Source organism: Micropterus salmoides, unplaced genomic scaffold (genome assembly GCF_014851395.1).
Source record: "Micropterus salmoides isolate LMB-PRFRI ecotype aquatic unplaced genomic scaffold, ASM1485139v1 Ms_hic_scaffold_7, whole genome shotgun sequence".
In the NCBI taxonomy this organism is placed as follows: Eukaryota; Metazoa; Chordata; class Actinopteri; order Centrarchiformes; family Centrarchidae; genus Micropterus; species Micropterus salmoides.
Genome location: NW_024044459.1, coordinates 21,120,978 through 21,141,465, shown reverse-complemented (window position 1 = coordinate 21,141,465; position 20,488 = coordinate 21,120,978). Strand labels below are relative to the sequence as shown.

Genomic DNA, 20,488 nt, shown 5'->3' with positions numbered 1-20,488 from the left:
GTTTGTCTAATTGAAATTGCTTCTATTCCAGGTTCTCCAGAGAGTTCATCAGATTCATCACTCGCCACTTAAAGATGGGTCACCTTTCTACATTTTTCACTAAAAGATCTACTGATCCAGCACACCTGAAGCCAGTAGCGATGACAACGCTGACACAGAAATGCAACTTTGGGAACTATTTCCAGAGACCCTGCAATGTCACATCTACACATTGGCTGTATAGGCTGTAGCTGGATTTGTCATGCGTTCAAATGCAATAAATTATATTCGTTTCATGAACACACTTTAGAAAACATGTAAGACAGCTATTCCCACAGTTTGCTGAGTTGAACTCAAACCTTCTGCTGAGCAGTGCGGGTAATGTGGTGATGATTTTATGTTAAAATAAGTCTGCATCATCGAGCTGATGGGAGCTGCTGCAACAGAGTAAAACTAGCACCACTATCTGAGATGCCATTTACCCAGGTTAACGTCTGGTGTGATCACCGGAGGGAAAAGTTCCACTTGTTTCACTGAAATATTTGAATAAATAAATAAATAAGTCACATGTCGCAAGTCCCACAACTCCATTAAAGTGCAATAATAAATGAACCCTTTAAAGTATCATGTTCATGACTTAATGAATGTTTAAAGGAGATCTCTTTTGTCATTAGAGTTCATGTTGATTGATGGTCTTTCAAAAATGTATCAGCATATAATGGTACAAACTTCCATTTATCTTTAATGTCAGTTAATGCCAACATAAATGGTGCAGGTCCTTCAGCTCACTGTTTTGTGTTTACAGTCTGCAACTATACTGTTTGGTTCACTCTCAGCACTCTCACCCACAATAGGCAGCTGTCTTCCACAAAAATGCTCTGATTGGCCTAAGGCTGCTTGATATGGCCAAAAATGTTATCACGATAAAAAGTTTCATATCTTTTGATATTGATAATTATATGTGTCAAATTGTTATTTCTTTCAAGTTTAAAGGCTGATTTCTGCTCCTGAGTGAAAGTTGAAGAAACCTGATGGTTAATTGTAGTTTAATTGTAGAAATTCTGGTCAACACTTGATTCCAAACAGTGGATCACTTCACAAACCTAAGGTAGAACATTCAAAACAATTATGATAAAATCTTTATACATAAAATATGCATGAGTAAAAAAAGTAAAAGCTTTTTTCAGTCCTTTTTCCTCAACAAAATAAACATCTTAATAAAAATTAAGTCCTAATTTGTGTATGATTCAAGTGAATAAAATCAAAAATTTTGTGAATATTTATTAATAATGTATTATATTGATATTGAAAAAATATATATCACGATTATTATTGTTATTGTTTTATTGTCCAGCCCTACATAGGCCCAAAGTACACTACCTCCACAGTGCCACACAGGTGACAGACAAAGTTAGGGACTGGCTAGTGGACATAGTGGGGCATTTAGCAGCTAAATAGAAGCATTTTGTTGGCAGACCTTACATTCACCAAGTGGACACAAAAGCAACTCCAAATTAACGGTGCTCTATATCCACTGAATGCGAAAAAATTTAATTAATGCTGCTTTATTACAAGGTCAATATCAGCCCAATATATTGTTACACTGGTATATAATAAGACCAATCTGACTATAGATTGGCTAATTATACCAAATCACTTTTTAATTCTATTGTAATTTAACTAGTCTTGGCCATAAAATATAGTCTATGTCCAAGTAAGAATGTATATCTTATTTTACTGTGAGGTGTATTAAGAGCCAATTTAGAGGCTTGCTAGAGGAAAGAGACTGTTGTCTGTGGCTGTATTCTGTGTAAAATAGCATAAAATTAGGAAAATTTAAACCCTACTGCATTTTAAAGATTCCTACATTTCAATTGAATGCATAGTGTAGATGTAGAAAACGGTGTGCTCCACTGCTTTGAACTGCCAGCAGAGGTCCCCAGAGAGCTGCAGTTGCCTGTATGTCTCACACCAAGTTTTCACTCCAGACAGCTTTCTGTCCTCCACTATGACACAGAAACATTAGTTAAATGTATCGTTACATTTATCCACAGTTACTATATAAATGTATACTATACATTGTTTACAAAGCACAATTTGATGCATTTCTGGTGTGTTTCGCTTTTTATCCTGAACTGACAGCCTCTTTTTTCATCCCTCTTACACACACAAGGCATTGTCTACTATCCAGTTTCTCTCATATTCATGTTCTACTACAGTCTAATGACATCACTGATCCAAGGCAGAAGTAGGAACTGCAGAGCTGGGGTGAGTCACTCCTATCCACACAGCCCAGCAGAAAACCGCAGGCGCACAGTGGTGAGCCCAATCTCAGCATGCATCTCTCCCATCAGATGGGACACGCGTGACTGACAAAAGACGGCAATGCAGCTTAATTTCAGTTAATGCCACTTTAAATAGGGCAGGTCCTTCAGCTCCATGTTTTGAGTTTCCAGTCTGCAACTGCACTAAGTACACTGTCAGCTACAGCTGGCAGCTGTTTGTTTTCTCTGATAGGTCCACTATACACTACCTCCCCAGCAGCACACAGCTGACAGACACAGTTAGTGACTATAACTATAACTATTTGCTAAAACGTTCGCCAAAACCTTCATAAGGCAAATGTGCCAATGTTGTGTCTACAGCTTGTTTCACTGACCCCAAGGGGCCAAAAGAAAACAGTGATTGATGCAGCTTTAATACAAGGTCAATATTTCTTCATCTAATGACCTGGCTGGTTAGAGAAGGACTATGTTAACACAGGCTTGAGAAATATACCAAACTATAAACAGATGCAAAGACAGTTGCATTTATGCTGGGGGCTGGCATCATTTATCGATTTCAAACATGATGAAACATTCATTTCATAAACTGTAAATCAAACTTGAAAATGTAATGATTGCACTGCAGTGTCAGCACAATAATCCACGCCAAAGTTTGATTTAGTTTCTAATTTGCTGTTTATTTCCTGCTCATCCTGAAGCTCACAGTGCACAGTCACACTATCAGAGGCTTTCTACACACTCAGAGAGAGAAAAAAACTGCCTCCAAGCCCATTAAAACATTTTAAGCCATGGCACGACACGATTTTCCTCTTGGCACAACAGCTTTAGCTCCTGTAAATGTGTCTGCTCTATCAGTGTTACATATTTTCTCTCTACACCCTTTCCCTGCCCTGGCAGATTTTTTCCCAAGTAACGTTAAATACAAACACAATATTAAAGAGCACCCAGACATTTACTAAGTATTTATTTAAAATATAGCAAACTACGTTATGTACCGTATATTACAAATCATACAATTACTATCTAAACTTTCCGCAGTCACTCTCGGCTGCTTCAGTTTGGTTTTCTGTCGCTAACTTACTGACATTGTTACCCGGCGTTCTGTCAGATCTGTGATCAAGCAAATATTTTAACTAACTTACGCCCCAAATACCCTTGTGGGAGTATTATCTGTAGGTGGGGTACTCTTACCATAAATGTGTTGTAATTGTTATTTTGTTGTTGTGCAAATTTAGTTTGGCTACAATCAGTTTTGTTCTACACAAGCTAGCCATTACAGTATAAGCTAGCAGTAAGAGGCTCACATTAATGTGTTGTTAATTCAATATTCAAAATACCGGTTAGCAATCATTGACTGTTAACGTTACCGGTTATCGGTTTAGCTAGTCTAGTGGACTCGCAGTGCACAATGTGAAATTCAGTAATATTAAATACACTAACGTTACAGTTACTAATCCCAGCAAGTAACACTTTGTTACTTAAGTTGAGTTAACAGTTATATATTATTGTTTGTTTGCTGACTTACCGGGAGTTTGATGAAGGGTTGGTTCATCGGAGTGGGCCGACTGGTCCGAGATTTGTTAAACTTGGCGCAGCGGCTTGAGGTGGGTCCACCAAAACAGTAGCAATAACTTAACGCTTCCCGCTAACTCCACAATTATCTAAGTAGCTACGCTGTTAGCTAGCAAATGCCTCCAAAGTTAAGGCTAGCTGCCTGTAGAAGATTTGGCGTGTTGTGAGTTGTTTCGTGTCGAAATTGACCCTTTTTTCACTGACCCTAATCTGACAGCTAGTCACTTATTATTATTTTAGCCTACTCGAATTTTCTTATTACCGTAATAACTTATTTTACCTTTCATCTTCCCCTTGTTTATGGTCTTTATTTATTATTTTTTCTACCATTAAATGTGTTCACTATTGCTTCCAGTGTAGACTTGAAAGACCAACTGCTGTGCAACCTTTATTAAGGGTGTGTTTGGCTCTTTGCTGTGCACCTGCAGGCATAGTGAGGGCAGAGGAGTGTATCTTTATTTTTGTCCTTAGAGGCCCTCAGACATTAACAATGCTACATTCAAAGCCTGCAATCCAGCCCTGAGTTTGAGCAACAACCACCCTCCTATATTGAAAGCTAACGTCAAACCACAGTTACACAAGGTTTTGTATTAGACTGGAGATCATATAAATATCCCATTTAATTTGCACACCACATGATTACATTCTAGCAGAAATGCACATAGGGGCGGTAAAAAAATTAACCCAGCACTACTGAAACATATGGTTCACAGAAATTATGGTTCATGCAATGAATGCCAGTTTTGCCAGTGGAGGAGCTCCCTCCCCTGGCCAGGATGTGTGAATGTTAAACTGGATTAAAGTAAGCAAAGCAGACAAACCACTCAGCTGAAGAAAAGACTGCCAAAACTCTGAGGTGATATGTCTTTCTGATTTCTTGTCATGTTATATAAAGAAGGCCCACCCTCTGAGGCTTCATTTTGCCTCTGATAATATGACAAGAGCCAGAAAACTGATTAAATATCTGTAATCTTATTTTTATAAAAACATTTCCAGAGGAAGAAATACACAGAGGCATGGGCTCCAATCTCCAGTGAACCCCTGCGATGACCAGATTTGCCAGTCTAAAGCAGCATAACCACAGACAAATGCGGGCATCTTGTCTACATAATAACAGACAACCATAAAACTAAATATAATTTGTTCATCCATAGAAAACATTTCCAGTTACTTAAGGCTGAGCATCATAGTCCGTGCCCTCTTGATTTTTCAGAGAATGAGTAGACAGCAGAACAGATTTATCACAAATGCTTGATTACCCACAGTTATTATGTAATTGGTGCATATAATGTAAACACAACCCTTATTTGACCCTGTATTTCATCAACAAGCCAATGGTGTGGCTCATTTTAGTAGAAAGTCCACTACTCCATGACAGATTACCTTAGTATGCAGCAAAGCACATATTTCATATGCATTCAGTAAAATAATGTATCTATTAAATTATCTCCAGTACGCCTAATTTTTCAAAGCCCTGCTACTGTATAACTCGATCATTTGTTTGACTGATTTATGCGATAAAGCCATGTGCAAACCCATCTCTACAGATCAACATGAGATATGAGATTCATTGAGATCTGCCTCAGGCTTGTGAGCTGACATCCTTAGATGGTCACATGGAATTAGACCCTAAGACTTCACTGAGGACTCTCCCACCCACTGGTGGTGAGAGAAACTGAGAGTAGGAGTGAGAAAGCAAAATAGAGAGTGACGCTTTACTACAGAAAGCATTTGTATAGTATGAACCAGCATACAAATGAAAACAGGATGCAGGCAAACAGCCAAAAAACAATACAGCTCTTTATTCTATTTATGGGTCTCATGTTGCATAATTACTTTTCATTTCAAGAGAACATTTAGTGCATCTGTGTTCAGTCCTATCTCATATCCGTGTATGGATAAATAACAGATAAATGGGATTATGAGGAGGATAAGACTATGATGAGACATTCAGATATCTCTCTAAGTGAGGATGAGCTATTATTGGTACTGTATTATTGCACTATAACAACAAGATTATGTGGTGTGCTTCTCAGTGTAGATTAAATGGCAAATGGACAGCATTTATATAGCGTCTTTGTAGTCTTCTGACCACTCAGCGCCCTTTACATTGCTGACTGTGTACAAAATATTTTGGCGAGTGAAATATGCCTAATGTACATAATACTACTTCAGTCAGGCAATTGCATGAAATATATATATTATATGAATACAGATTACAAACAAAGTTGATATCTGGTGTTTTTAGGCGTTGACCCCGTACTCACACACCACACTTAGCACAACAGAGATTGGAGAGAGAAATATATTGAGCCAGACACCTACCACCATGTAGCCATTCCACAATAAAGCACCTCTAAACATTACAGATAAAGTACTATTAAGTGAGTGAGATTTTTCTAAATCCAAAACACGTCATGAATACATGTGATGATTGTTAACCTATACTGTAAACTCACAGAAACTCACGTCTAAGAGCATACAACAACCTCTTATGAAATATTAAAAGATCACTATTAGTACATATAGGCTTAAGCTGATGATACACAGAGCAACTTTTAGAGCAATCGTGCAGGGCAACCTTGCTGTCAATGGTAATGAGTAAAGATTACTACCATATTCCCCTTCCCCCACCACTCCACCACCTGCCCCGCACCGCCGCTATCTGTTCAAAACATAGTCGGACTTGCCACTAGCAAGATTGCCCAGCAACATTGCTCAAAAAGTTGCCCCGTGTATCATCAGCTTTAGGTTTGGCAGCAGCATAAACCAAAAAGCTGGGCAGAATAGATGTTATGGTGCAACAAAAATAACACTACCTATTGCTTTTAAGCTAAAACATTTGTCTTATAAGTGTGTGACACAAAGAATGTTGTGTTTCCCATGAAGCCAATATCACAGTAAAATGATTATGTGAATGGGCTGGAGCCAAGTTACAGTAGGCCTGTTTACCTTCATTGCTGACCCACATTGACTCGTGTTTTGCACTTTGTTTAGTTGAAATCAGTTTGAGTTTTTCTATTCTTTAGTCCTATCCTGTTACCTCTGTGATGGCTAACCACAACCTAGCCCCTAATCACAGTGTACTCCAGCAAAAGTGCATCTGAAACCCCCTCCTCCCACCTCTCCACTGTCACAACTGGGGAGGCTGCATCCAAAGTTTTAACAGAAAATCAGACATTCCTGCACTGTAAGGACATTTCAAGTTAGTGTAACTTGAAAATGCAAGTTGCCTTTGTTTTAACTAACAAATTAAGGTTCATAAAGTTGATATAACTACAGTGTTGTAGTTGTCTCATCATTGTTTTTTATAACCTGCTACAACCTCATACTTTGAGTTACAATACATAAATATTTTATTTCATCAATGCAAGAAAAACTTCCCTTACCTCGTCTAACCGACATGTATTTCTGATTTAAATTTCAAACTTGTTTAAATTTACATGTATAAGGCCGGTGTCCAGTACCCCCTCTAATGGTGGCACTAGTTCTTTCTTGTTTACCACAAAAGTGTCTATATTTTGGTTGGAATTTAAATATATGACTTATCTACAGTTAGTAGGAATGAGCAAATACACCACTCTCTGTCTGCCTATCTGTTCAACAAATTAAATTATCTGTATCTGTAGCCATACTTGGAACAGGCGGGGCTTAACCTGGATGTGGGCTGGGACTTACTGGATGTTAGTTATTTAAACCTGAAATTGGTATGGGTTAATCAGAAGTTTCCCTATGTATTAGAAAACTTTTTACAGAACTCGTACTCGTGATAATCGTACTCGTAAAAAGTATCTATACCGGATACTTGTTTCAACCCTAATAATTAGTTGATTACCCGCTTTTTTTTCAACTGATAACTTACATACCCAAGTTCAATCAACATATATATCTGACAAACGCCTCGAATAGTCAACACAATGAATTCATTTAAAGTTTAATTTGTGAAAATTAGTTCAAAGTCCAAAACTTGTCAGACCCTTTAGAGTTAAAACGAAGTAAGTAGACATGACTAAATGGGGCTATAATGATTTACAGCATGCAGCAATTGGTCAGGTGTGCGGAGGTGAGAAAGTGGGTGCCATTATCCCCGTATTCAAACAATTATTGCATCTTGTACCTTTCAATGACACATGCCTTCAAGTGTGGCAGTTCGTAAGGGCTATTAACACTTCACTATTGATGTGGGTGGAGAACACTTCATATGAGCAAGTTCTTTTCGAACATACCCCCACCCGTTATCCAGGAGAAATAGAATTATAGGCTGCAACAGTGGAGCCCACAGTGAAAACACGATTGCTCTTCCAAAAGGCTGTCCTGATGTGACATGACTGGACTTTTGCCGATCCATTTGGCAGAATAAAAGGTGCACGGAATATGTGTTTCAGAGGGTAGAGGGTTCTACATGTGAGTGTAGTGGTGCAAGCAAAGCCTGCCTGATCCAATGTTAGCTAGCTGGCTTCACTCCATTCACAAGCTGGGTACTTATCAGGGCTATGACCTGATAAATAATATAAGATACCTGACAATGCCCTTGGTTTGATGTAACTCTTGCCAACTGGCAAGCCGTCTCTACTGGCAAGAAAGCATATGTACATAGTAGATATCATTCAGAGGAAGGTGGAGGCTCAATGCAAATATCAAGAGTCAAAGAAGTCATTTTTTTTGTCCTGTTGCAGGAAACAAAAAAACAATAATCCATGTGCCACCCCGCATGTTTATTCATCCCTTCCTTGCACAAACACCAGCTCTCAAAGGCGCTTTGCCCCAATTACTGTGTGCTCACTTCAAGCAATGCAATCAGTTCTCAGTCAGAGACAAGTTGACAAAGCAAGTCTATCCAGTTGTTTGACTCTCTGTTAGAGACACATTGGTGGGACTGTCATTTAATGCTGAATGCACTTATTTTACTGTCTTACTGTCTTTACTGTCTACTCTCAAACTGTTGAAAGTTTTTTATAGATAGTCATCGGCGTAGTGTTTGGCAGACCCTGTGTGTGTTTGTGTGCGTGACCGCAATGGATTATGTGAAAAAACATAACAAAGGAGTTGGGTTTCAAAGAAAATACTGCCCAGGTCTGTAGAAGCACAACGCGTTTTTTTTGTCTACATCTTATGTTTTTAAGAGCAACATTGCCATGACCCAGTCCAAACTTAGAAAATGTCAACAGTTGTTTATGGAAAGTTTTCAGCATCGCAGGAAAACAGAGTATTTACTATTTGTTAAACAAAGCACCAGGAAGTGCTGTGTGAGAGATGACCAAAAGATGACCAGCGCATACCATCCCTCTCTTGAGACATTATAAAGCCCCCCAACCCTCTGACCCAGTCCCTCTACAATCCAGGCCAGGACTACTACGGTTGAACCTGAGGCCCCAGCTGTTTCTCGCCTCCTCTTCTTCTCTCATGTCCCTTGGAGGTCATTCTTCCTGCCTAACGTAACAAAGTCACAAACACACACACAGATGCTGCTGCAGAGGCAGAGATCCTCAGAGATCGTCATCTGTTTCGTCAGTCCCTGTTTATGTTGCATCAATTAAAGGCTGCAGACCATACTAGTGTGACTTAATAATATGACGTTGTGTCGTAGTTCCCTTGATATCATCCAGCTGTGCTGAAGGTCAGCGTTTATTGGACTCTATTGCAGAGAGAGAGGGAGACAAGGAGGTAGAAGGGAGGTGACACATTTATCATCATGTACTTTTTCCTCTATGCTGTTTTGGACATGTCTTTGTAACTCATTATATGTCATGAGATGGTCTTAAGCCATGCCTATGGTGCTGCCTTTTAAGGGCGTGCAAAGGGAAAAGACTCCATTAAAGGCTCAAAGGTCACACTTGACCTTGGATTTAATATCAAACAGCACAGTCATCACTGGATTCATGACAATATCGCCAAACATCTGGAGGCAGGGAAGATTTTTTACCTAAACAACAATCCATTCCCGATCCCAAAAACCCATTTCCTGTCACTTTAAAGCTAAAACAGATGTAGAAGTAATTTGTGGACCTTTCGAGCATCTATTTTAAAGGACTTTACTTTTACAATCAATCAACACCCCAGTAACTGTTACTGAAGCTTGATAGACCAGCAAAGTCCCTTGAAAGGCCTGAGTACACAGAGACGTTCCTGCTTATTGTTATAGGAATAGAGTTTCCAATAAAAAGATAGTTAATGCCTTTGGCATTCCGTGCTTACACACGTTTGTGTGTGCATGTCTGTGTGTATGTATGCATATTGCAGTGCTTCTGCACAAGAGCTTTAGAGGACTTTGCATTTTCTCCCTTGCCAGAAAAACAGAGGAAAACAAACACTGCCTTTATTACAATAATGAATATGCTTTGGGAAGCAAATTATATAATTTTCCATTAACTCCCACTAAAAAAATGCCAAGAAGGGCTCAGGGAAACCTTTGACATTTAACTTCACTGGCAGCATTGCAGTCCTCTACTGTTGCTTGACCCTTGACTTCTGGAAACTCATAATAGCTACATCACTCGCTATATCACTCATAGCTGCTTCCGCTACCAGGGCCATCCGAATACAGAAAACTCAAACAAAAAGATAATCATTGAGTCAACATTAGCTGTGTTTCCATCAACATATTTTTAGTAGCAGGTACACGTGGGCCGATGATGAGACTAAATTATTCTTTGCGACTGCGAAACTTTTGTTTCTTCTTCAAGGAGAAGTCCTTGAGGTTTTTTTGTGGTTGGCAAACAACTGGTTTTGTTTCCGGTTTGCAACCTCTACTTCTTCTACTCTGTTTATTACAGCCATGCGTAACGTAGCCTATACCACCAACTTCTGATGAAACCATGCTGTAGACTTGTTTATTTGCTCCAAATGCACCTAATTCACATTTTTATTCCTTTTTTTATGTCAAAAGTTCGCTTTCAATTTGCTTGAAGTTCAGATGGAAACGTGGTTTATGTCACTTTAAGTTTAGGTCTAACCGATCATCAGCAGTGAGGCCAATGTGAGGATTTGTTCACATACAGCGAACCCAGCTGCAGAGATCCTCCTTCAGAAGACTGACAAGACAGCAGCAGTGCAGATACTTTTTGTTCCTGTACAGGTCACACAAACTACATCGAGCCAAGCTCATTACTCTGCGCTCCCATTCACATGCACTGGCAAGCAGCGATATTCAGAAAAGAGACCTGGGGCAACATAACAACAAGGACACAAACAGGTTTTTAGGAGTAAAATAATTTTCGCGGATGCTGTGTGGCTTTAAAGCAGACATTGTCGAGTCAGCGCAGCCATCCATTATTCAGCCTAATCTGACTTGGTCTGATCTCTGCACTAGATGCTTCATCACAGAACTAGAACTGAGGAAGAGAGCGCGGACCCCCCTGTCATATGGGTCAGAGTCACAGCCTTTGACGACATCCTCTATCTCAGCACTCAGGTGATGCATCAGTGAAATAATGGGCTTTGTGCGACGCGCTCATCTCATGGATTCATCCTCGTGGAGTTGGAAGGCAGCGCTGGCTGGCAGTCTGACAGTATATATTTGCATAGTAGAGGTCAGGTACAACACAAGGCTCACTGTGTTCTACACCGCAATAAAGGGGCTCTGAGACAAGGAGGCTGACAGACAGGTAGATATTAGAAATAGCAGGCTTGTTCCCCTGCTATGAAACAACAAAGGACAAGAGAAAGCAGCTTGTTTGGATCCATTTCATCTTGATGTCATATGACAATGGCTTCAAACTAAGTAAAACAAAATGAATATGCCGATTTGAAAGAGCCATCATGGCAAGCTGCTTTTTATTACACAAAGTTCGTAACAGCGCTGTTTGAGTTATTGTCTCCACCTATGGGGGGGGCAGTGGATATGAAACAGGTCCATATGTTTGTTAGACGGTCGGCTGGTTCACCACTAAATCCTCCTGGGTCTAATTTGTGTTTAATGATGTAATGTAACATTTTAAACTCACTCTTCCTGTTTTCATACAAGTGAGTACACATCACCAACAAGACAAGTATGAGCTCCTTGTATGGACTGCAACATTTGTAAAGTCATCACACTATAGCATGCTGCTTTGACTAGTAATTTGATAAGCATGTCTATGGAAATCAAGGGAGTTGAGGGACTGAGCAACAGAGGCGATAACCCGCTTAAAGGGAACCGCAACTGAAAGTTGCTGAGTATCACTCTGCCACATATGGAAGTTTAACAAGGAAAACTCTGACATGTGCAAACACTTTTCACACCCTTTCATCTGGACGTTAAGTACATCCTGACAAACCCACACACACTGACAGACACATGCTATCACATTCTGTCAGCTTCTATTGTCCACCTCTGTTTGCCTTTCTCTCACCCTCCTCCCCTTGTTAAGGGTGTTGTTCTTATAATATTGAAGTAAAACAAAGAGGGTATTCACTTACACTCAAAATGTGTCTGTGTTTACACAGGAGTTAAATTATATTTTTCGAGAAGTGCTGCCGACTTGAATACAAACAATGACTGTGTTGTTTCTTATTCCTCTGAATTTATGTGTGACTGCAGTGCAATTTGGAGTAGGCCTATTTATAGCCGACTACTGCCACTGCCACCTCTACCCTGCAGCCTGAAAGTCACACCAGGAGATTTTGGGAGGGGAGTCCTTGAGCTCCTCTGTCAATGCGAAGCATTGCAGTGACAAGTTTGCTGATGAGGTTGGTCACTGTGAAGTCGCACTGCACCGTTCCCTCCCCTAACATACAAGACTGCATCGTTCAAAGACACAGAATGTAAGTTCATACATGTGCATGTATACATCTTAGGGCATGCATACCCATGCATGTATACATAAACACAAACACTCATGCACATACCATGTGCCACACACTTGCACATGCATTCATACAACTTCTAATTTCAGAATGTAAACTGTGGTGAAGAGTTTGTGACAATGTATCTTTGTGTGCGTTTGTTATCAAATCACATTTTGTGCAAATGTCATTACAATTAGCTACTTTTGATGTGATGTGTCAGTTTGCTCCAATAGTAAAGCCATAGCAAGAAGAGCTACTATACTACAGTTACGGTTAACAACATATGATGTTAGAAAAGAAAATAGAGTAACGTAAAAACTTACTTTATATCTTTTTGAGAAAGTTCCAGAAAGAGTTTATTTATCCACTCCAGGCTACCGTACAGTGTCTTCAGGCCGCTCTCTGAGAGTCCCAATCAGAGAAACCAAAACAAACACAAGTATCTGGTGTGCATCTCTAACACAGCAAGTCCCACTCCGCTGCTCACTGATGCTCTCTGGAATAAGGAGGGAGCCCTGCCCACAGCTCTCATGCTTACAGCCAATCATGTCAGAGTGGTTCCTGCCTCTTGGCCAATCATGCGCCTCTCATGCTCCGGCCTCCCCCCCCCCTCCTGCTTAAAGTTCCCATGGTTGTGGACAAACTGGAGAGGAATGGAAAGGGTTTTTTAAAACGGAGCACAAGGAGTGTGACAGAGTGGAAAGAACTGATGTAGTATTTACATTATGGGGGAATTAGAATAGAACTATTATGGAAACATTTCCATTTGGAAAGAGTAATACACAAGCAGACAGAGAAAGACGACAAAACTCTGGAAGTTGTTGTGTAATCCGCTAATGGCTGCCAAAGATTCGTCAACACAGCTAAGATGTCTTTACTCGTTATTTATAGTGTCATAAGTTTTTCTTGCTATATAGATTTTTTTCAGCACCTCTAAAGTTTAATTAACACGTTCTCTTTTGTTTAATTGGTCCAAAAACCCCAGTGTAAAAACAACAAGCTGCGGTTTTACAGAGGGTTTTGAGCCGGACTATTTCATGGCCTTCAGAAGTGACTTCTGAAGTCTTGTCTATGCTGGTAGGGGGGTTTTGTTACTTTTGGACCAAGCCAGGCTACTTGTGTCTATGTGATTCCAGTCTTTACGCTAAGCTAAGCTAAGCTAACTCCAGCTTATCCTGAGCTGTAAGATGCAAGAGTGTAATTAATCAATTTACAAGATTAATTTAACAAGAAAGCAAATTTCCCAATATATTGAACTATTCCTTTAATATCAGCTCACATTAAATGAGGGACAAGATAAGAGGGGATTCCTTCTGGAGATGAATGACAGGTCAGTGAATCCTCAAATGATTTCCTTGTCTAACGTTTTAAGATCTTGGTCACGAGAATATACCCCAGACGATGGAATAAAGAGAAATACCTGTTTTGACATATTTTATGAAGTAGCGCACTCACAGATGCACTTGCAATTCCCAGAGATGAAGTGACTCTCTCTTGCCTCAGAGATCACCGGGAATACAGCGTACCCTACAGAGACGTAAATTGAAAATTGTGTAACAACACATTGACAAGACATATTTGGCTTGTGTCGCAAGTCCCACGAACGTCTGCTCTACTTGTATACAGCTGAAACAGACTGTGTCATATTTATTTAGGCTCCAAACCAATCACACACACACACACACACACAAACACACACACACACACACACACACACACACACACACACACACACACACTCAGACACCTTTGTTTTTGCCCTGGAGGGACTGGAGCTGTGGTGTTTGGTCAAGAGAGATTCTCACCTTAGTCAAGAGGAGAATTTAGTCAGGCAGGACTTTGAGCTGCTGCCTGGTTATCTAGAACATTTGGATAAGGAGCTGAGATGAAAAAAAATATAGTGTGCGCAAAGCTTTGTGTGCATATTTTATTTGGCTGAAATGAGGGCCAGCATGAAGTGCCTGTATAAGTTAGAAAATTAACTTTTGAACTTTGAATCATGCAAAGCTACTATAGAGGAGTCACAGGTACACAACTAAAACAATGGCCTGGAAATGCAGTATAACAGGTCTCCTTTAAGTAAAGATGTTTGATGACCCTGGTGATGCCGGAGTGATGTCATAAAGGTTATCTCAGATGGGCTTTAAGACTTCACATTAAAAACAGAAAGCCTTCTGTGTTACAAATTGGTGGCACACAGACGGAAAAAGATGGGCTTTTACTTTACCCTATTTTAGGAAGGGTCTAATGAGAAGACACTAGTTCATCATTGTGTTATGGGAAATGTAGGATCCAGCTTTTTTGCAGCTTGGGTCTAAGAGTAGGGGTATTGCGGTGTGTAATGCTTTTCTTCTGACAATAAGTTGTTTGTTTTTTTAATGTGTCTCTCGCAAGTCTTTCAACTTTATAGAAGTGCAGTGAATTGTTGGAGCACCATTTTAAATTGAACAGGACTGCAGGTCAAACTAAGGTCAATTCAGTCAGTGCACATGTGGATCTCTTCAGGTAATAAGGACTTGAAAGCTATGGTACTCCTGGATACAATGACACCCATGAAAAGCTTGAAGGGTGCCAGAGAGCAAAAAAACCCCACCAATGTAAAAACACTGTGTATGGCAAACATCAGGAATAATCTGATCAAATTAAAGTGTGTACCCTATGAGAGGCCCCCCTGGACAACGGTTGCCGAGTCTGTCCCCTGTCCTTTCTCACATCTCTGAAACATGTTCAGCTTGGGGCTCATCCTGATAAGCAACTGAAAACATCATATTACTCACATTGTATTTGTGTTGCTGATTCATGTAGACAATACAACAACTACAATGACAAGAATGAACAAAACAGGAAGAGTCCAAAAATTTCACAAAAACACTCAGAGACATGAGAAAACGGCAAATCGCATCCAGGAAATGTAACTCTGATGTTGTTACCTTTGAACATTTCTGAAAACACATCTTAAAGGTAGTGTTACCATTGGTCCCCACTCGCATAAAACCTGAAGGTAACCTTCCCTCAACCAAATATTGACTTGGAGCATGAACAGCTGTAACAGCCAGCCATTTTTCACACAGTGGATAATAGTGATGATATTCAAATCAGACTACCTTTGCAGACTTTCTCATCCATCTCTCGTACAAGTGCAGTTTTTAAAAAAATCTTTCTATTGATTTCGAGTCACAGGTTTTCATTTTTTATGTGTTGGTTGTAAAACAGATATAGATTGGCCAGCAAGACTGGTAGACAAGGATACAGGCAGTAGAGCAGGCAGGCATTCGGGGACAAACAGGCCAAACAGGCAGAGTGCTACTGTACAAAACTGGATGGCCCCAAGGCTTGTCAAACTCACAAGAGTGGAAGGGTTATGCTAATTCTATGCAAAGAGTGTACACTTTGTTCCTGTTTTGCACTTGTTGAATCACAACATTACACACTGGGTAAACAGCAAGAACATTTAAACAAATACAATTTCATAGATTTACATGTGTAATTTGTCAGTGCAAAGGGAAACCAGCTGACACGCAGCACAGCAGACCAGACTTACTCTACTGTTGGAAGACATGTCAAGGAAAATAATTCCTTCCCAAAGAATACGGAGTCAAATAGATGTGTTGAATCATTTCTTTATGTAACGTGGCCACGGAGAGAAAGCATGGTTACTCTCCCGAACTCAGCATTTTCTCTCCTTAAGTACAGAACAAGTACAAAGCAAACAACAGCCAGCAAATGGTAGATGAAGGATGAACAAATGGTGAGTATTAGCATTTGTATAATAGTATTAATGAGTATTAGCATACACTCAAAAACTCTTCCTGAGCTAAGAAAGGAAATGCATATGATAAAGAGTTTGGCGCAAATGTGGTGTGGCCTATCAGACCTGTCTGGGAATTAGAAGTACCATGTGTAGATGTGGAACTACTTGAGATTAAACGCAATAATAAGAATGCCGATTTAACTAGTGTATATTATAGCTATAGGGAATGTAAGTATAAGGAAAGTATTCAGATTTTCACAGATGGGTCAAAGGACATGCAAACAGATACAACAGGGTCTGCAGTTGTAGTTCCTAAGTATCAGTTAGAACTTAGCAAGAGAACATCTGATTGTCTGAGTGTGTTTGCAGTTGAACTGTTTGCCATATTGATGGCGTTGGAATGGACAGAACAAATTAGTGATAAGGAAATATTAATATGTAGTGACTCTGTGTCAGCTCTTATAAGCATGAAGACATGCACAACTAGAAGTCACCTGGACTTGCTTTATGAAGTCTTATTTAGGAATTCAAGAATAGCTAGGCAGGGGAAAAATGTTATATTTCTGTGGGTCCCTACACACTCGGGAATTCAGGGAAATGAGAAAGCAGATAAGGTGGCAAAAGAAGCAGTTAAAAAAGGAGATGTTGAAGTCAACATTAAATTATCAAAATCAGAGGGGAAAGGCATAGTGTGGAGAAGTGTAAATCAACAATGGCAACAGAGCTGGGATAATGCAATAAAAGGGAGACATTTACACGGAATCCAAAGCAAAGTAGGTATATCAAGAAGCAGGGGAGCAAAGAGGAAAGAGCAGGTGATAATAAGTAGGCTGAGAATTGGGCATAGCAATCTTAACAGCACACTTTTAATTACAGGAAAACATCCTACAGGAATGTGTGAACAATGTCAGGAGGCTGAAACAGCAGAACATATTCTTATAACATGCAGGAAATTTACTCAGGAAAGACAAGAAATGATAACACAGTTAAAAAAATAGGACGGATAGATAATACAGTAAAAAGTTTATTGGAGTATGGAGAAAGTGTGGAGGGTAGGAAATGGATATTTGGTTTTCTGAGGGCAACTGGATTAGATAGGCAGATTTAGTATGAATGGAAGCAAAGGGTAAATAAAAACTGAAGGTGGCAGTAATGCAACTCAATGGATGCCAGCTGCCATAAAAACCCAAAGAAGAAGAAGAAGAAAAGGAAATGAAAATGCAAATGTATGTGGCATCAGATGTTTCTCTGTCTCTTGATTGGTCTATGTTAAAACATAGGAATAAAAACCCTGTGACCAATGCTAATTTCTCACAAGTTAAGTTACAGTGAAATCCTAAAAATCAACAACTTATAATGTATTTCTCACAGACAATACGGTGATCAAATTATATAGGCCCTACTGCAGTGGGATAGATAAGTACCTGGAAAACATCCCTCGGTCAAAAACACACTGTATTTGTTCCACTGCTGTGCACCCAGAATTATGGCAAAAGCTGTTGACAGCAACCATCACAGAGGGGGAAGGAGATGTTATTCATGGTGTGAGGTGTGGGTACTCAGTGTTCTGCAAAGTTTTGCCCAAAGGGACAAACACACAGTTGAAATCATGCATGTAGAGATGTGCAGGTGCACACAACATCCACATTGCCTGCAGAGTTGAATGCAAACCTCTATACATAAATATATAATAGTATTTAAAAAATGAACATGAGGATTTGCTGCTTTTTTCATTTAGCTCTGGACAGTTGGCAAACAAAACAAGACATTTTGGACATCACATTGGGCTCTGAGAATTCATAAAGGGCCTAATTCACTACTCTGATATTTCACAGGAAAAAGATTCATCGATTGCAAGATTCATTAATGATTTAATTTAGTTTCAGCCCGTAACATTACCAAAGAGTGATCCTGACACTGAAATCTTCATCTGTTCTGCCTCAAGGCCAGTCTGACATCAAAACTACCTACAATTCAAAACAGTGTTACAATATCTACAGTCACACAGGCGCCTGAAGCAAACTATCTGACATCTAACACAGAAATTATAACAAGGTACTCTTTCCCTAGAGCATCACTGTAGTCTACCAGTAATGAAAACTTTTAAATTCTTTTTAAGCATACAAAGTGCTAATCAAATCAGTTTCACACACAGACATCTTCAATTTAATGGCAAGACAAGCGAAAGCAGACTTTGTCAGGGTGGTACAATGAGAGCAGCACACTGGCAGGGCCTCACTTTTCTGCCACCCTGATCGGGGTGTCTGATATTTAAATTTTAATGAGTCAAATCATACTTATTTTATCTTTTATACTCCGAAGAGATCTTCAAAAGGGGAGGAAAAGGAGACATTGAAAGGGACAGAGGAAGAATAGATTATTATTAGTGCAGCCAAATACCCACAATTATCTAAAATAGCAATAATTATTCTCAGGGAGCCATCTGCTCTCTGCAGACAGACTCAGTAGTACATAGCACCACTACAAACACACACATACACAGTACCCTACTCTGCTTTGCTCTTGTTAATATCAAGGATTTAACAGACCACCTGAGCAACACTTTGCTCACTAAAAGAGATGTGACTAAGCACAATTAGATTCACCTTCATCTATTGAGTCACTGCACATACGCATGAATTTACACTTTTTCATATTACTGAGGTTTATGGAACAAGATGCTTTTTTTATTTTGTTTGTGAGGTCTCTTTTTCCCCTCCAGCACCTTCTGTTCTCTCCCGTACCATCAGTACTTTTCTTTGTTCATTGTTGTACTTCACTGCAAAGTTTCCAAGGCGCTGTCACTCGTCTGTGAGACAGACAATCAGGAGACACACAGATGCACTTTTTTCCCAAAGTGTGGTCAGGAGTCACAACCAGCACTGTTAAGAAAACACAATGCTGCCACTGCCTGGAAGCGCCGTGGTCTGGCGAATTACAGCATCCACAGAGAAAAGCATTTACCATCTTGTGTTTTTCTTTCTCTTATCTACAATCAGCCCCTAATGTGTACCGTGACTGCCATTTGAAAGTCCTCCTGAGAGGTAAACAGCAATACATTTTGTGTTTGTTTTGTTTCATGTCATTCATGTCACAGGAGTTGTCACACTATGCCACAAAGGTGTTGTGGCATAGTGTGACAACTCCTGTTCTGTATGGAGAGCCACCATTAAAGCCTATAAAGACTTAAAGTAGATATAACTTATACTTTTTTATTGTTTTATTAACTATGGATCACATGGCTACTTTTATGTGAAAAGTGCAAAGTTGTGAACCAACATATCAGTATAACGGGACTGTGGGGTTTAGCCTCTTTCAGTTCATTGTTTTGGTAATTCCAGCCTGCAAATTACCTGATCAGAATCACGGCTCTCATAGCATCATTTCGAACTGCAACAATAAAAACCTACGCAGCACCAAACGGCAGACAAAGTAGGCAACTAGTTAGCATTTAGAAGCTAAAGAACCAGATATTTCCCTCAGGCTACAAAGGTAAAAGGCACGTGAAAATTGGACTCACATTCGCCAGGTCGCCAGAAACACAACTCCAAAGGAATGATTATGCTCCGTATCTGTTGGATGTGAAAATAGGCAAATGTTTGCTAACAAGTTTACCGTATCAACTAAAGAGGTGAAACTTACATTTATATTTATTAATATTATATTTATTAATTTAGCTATTTATGTCAGAGGTTGCACTCCTCTGGAGCAACTAGGGGTTAAGTGTCTTGCTCAGAGACACAATGGTGGATGGGTCACAGTCGTAATTGAACCTGGCTCTCACACCAAAGGCATGCGTCTTAGCGACCATTGCCACCCCTATGTTGTGCTGTGTTTGCAGCTGAGTTCTGCTGCTCCCGAGGACCCAGAAATGAGTTATTGCAGATTTAAATATGAATTACTCAGTGAGCAACAATCAAAGATGAAGTTGGACAAAATGCATCTGTATTATTTAGTAGTTTACCTCTCCAAAAAGTTGATCTCCTTCATACAGACTGTGCGGGTGTGGTTATCAGATTGTATTGACTGTTGCCAGGCAACAGTCAATACAATCTGATAACCACACCGTCATTTTGATTCAGACTCTGCTGTGAAATAACCAAACTCCTTTAACTTTGGCAGGAAATGTTGCTTT

The 20,488-nt window shown here is 39.7% G+C and overlaps 1 protein-coding gene across 2 annotated transcripts in view; it reads right to left on the bottom strand.

The window, feature by feature from the left end:
* The window catches only part of pde4d (phosphodiesterase 4D, cAMP-specific), a 207,137-nt gene extending 194,092 nt beyond the window's left edge, over window positions 1-13,045 (bottom strand). Inside the window, exon 1 of one of the 2 annotated variants that reach the window (XM_038703070.1) lies at window positions 12,926-13,045. The gene's annotated coding sequence lies outside the window, so the exon portion shown is untranslated. Of the gene's footprint in view, window positions 1-3,789; window positions 3,967-12,925 lie in introns of those variants that run through there. The other variant, XM_038703071.1, reaches the window with a different exon arrangement.
* Between the last annotated feature and the right edge of the window lie 7,443 nt (window positions 13,046-20,488).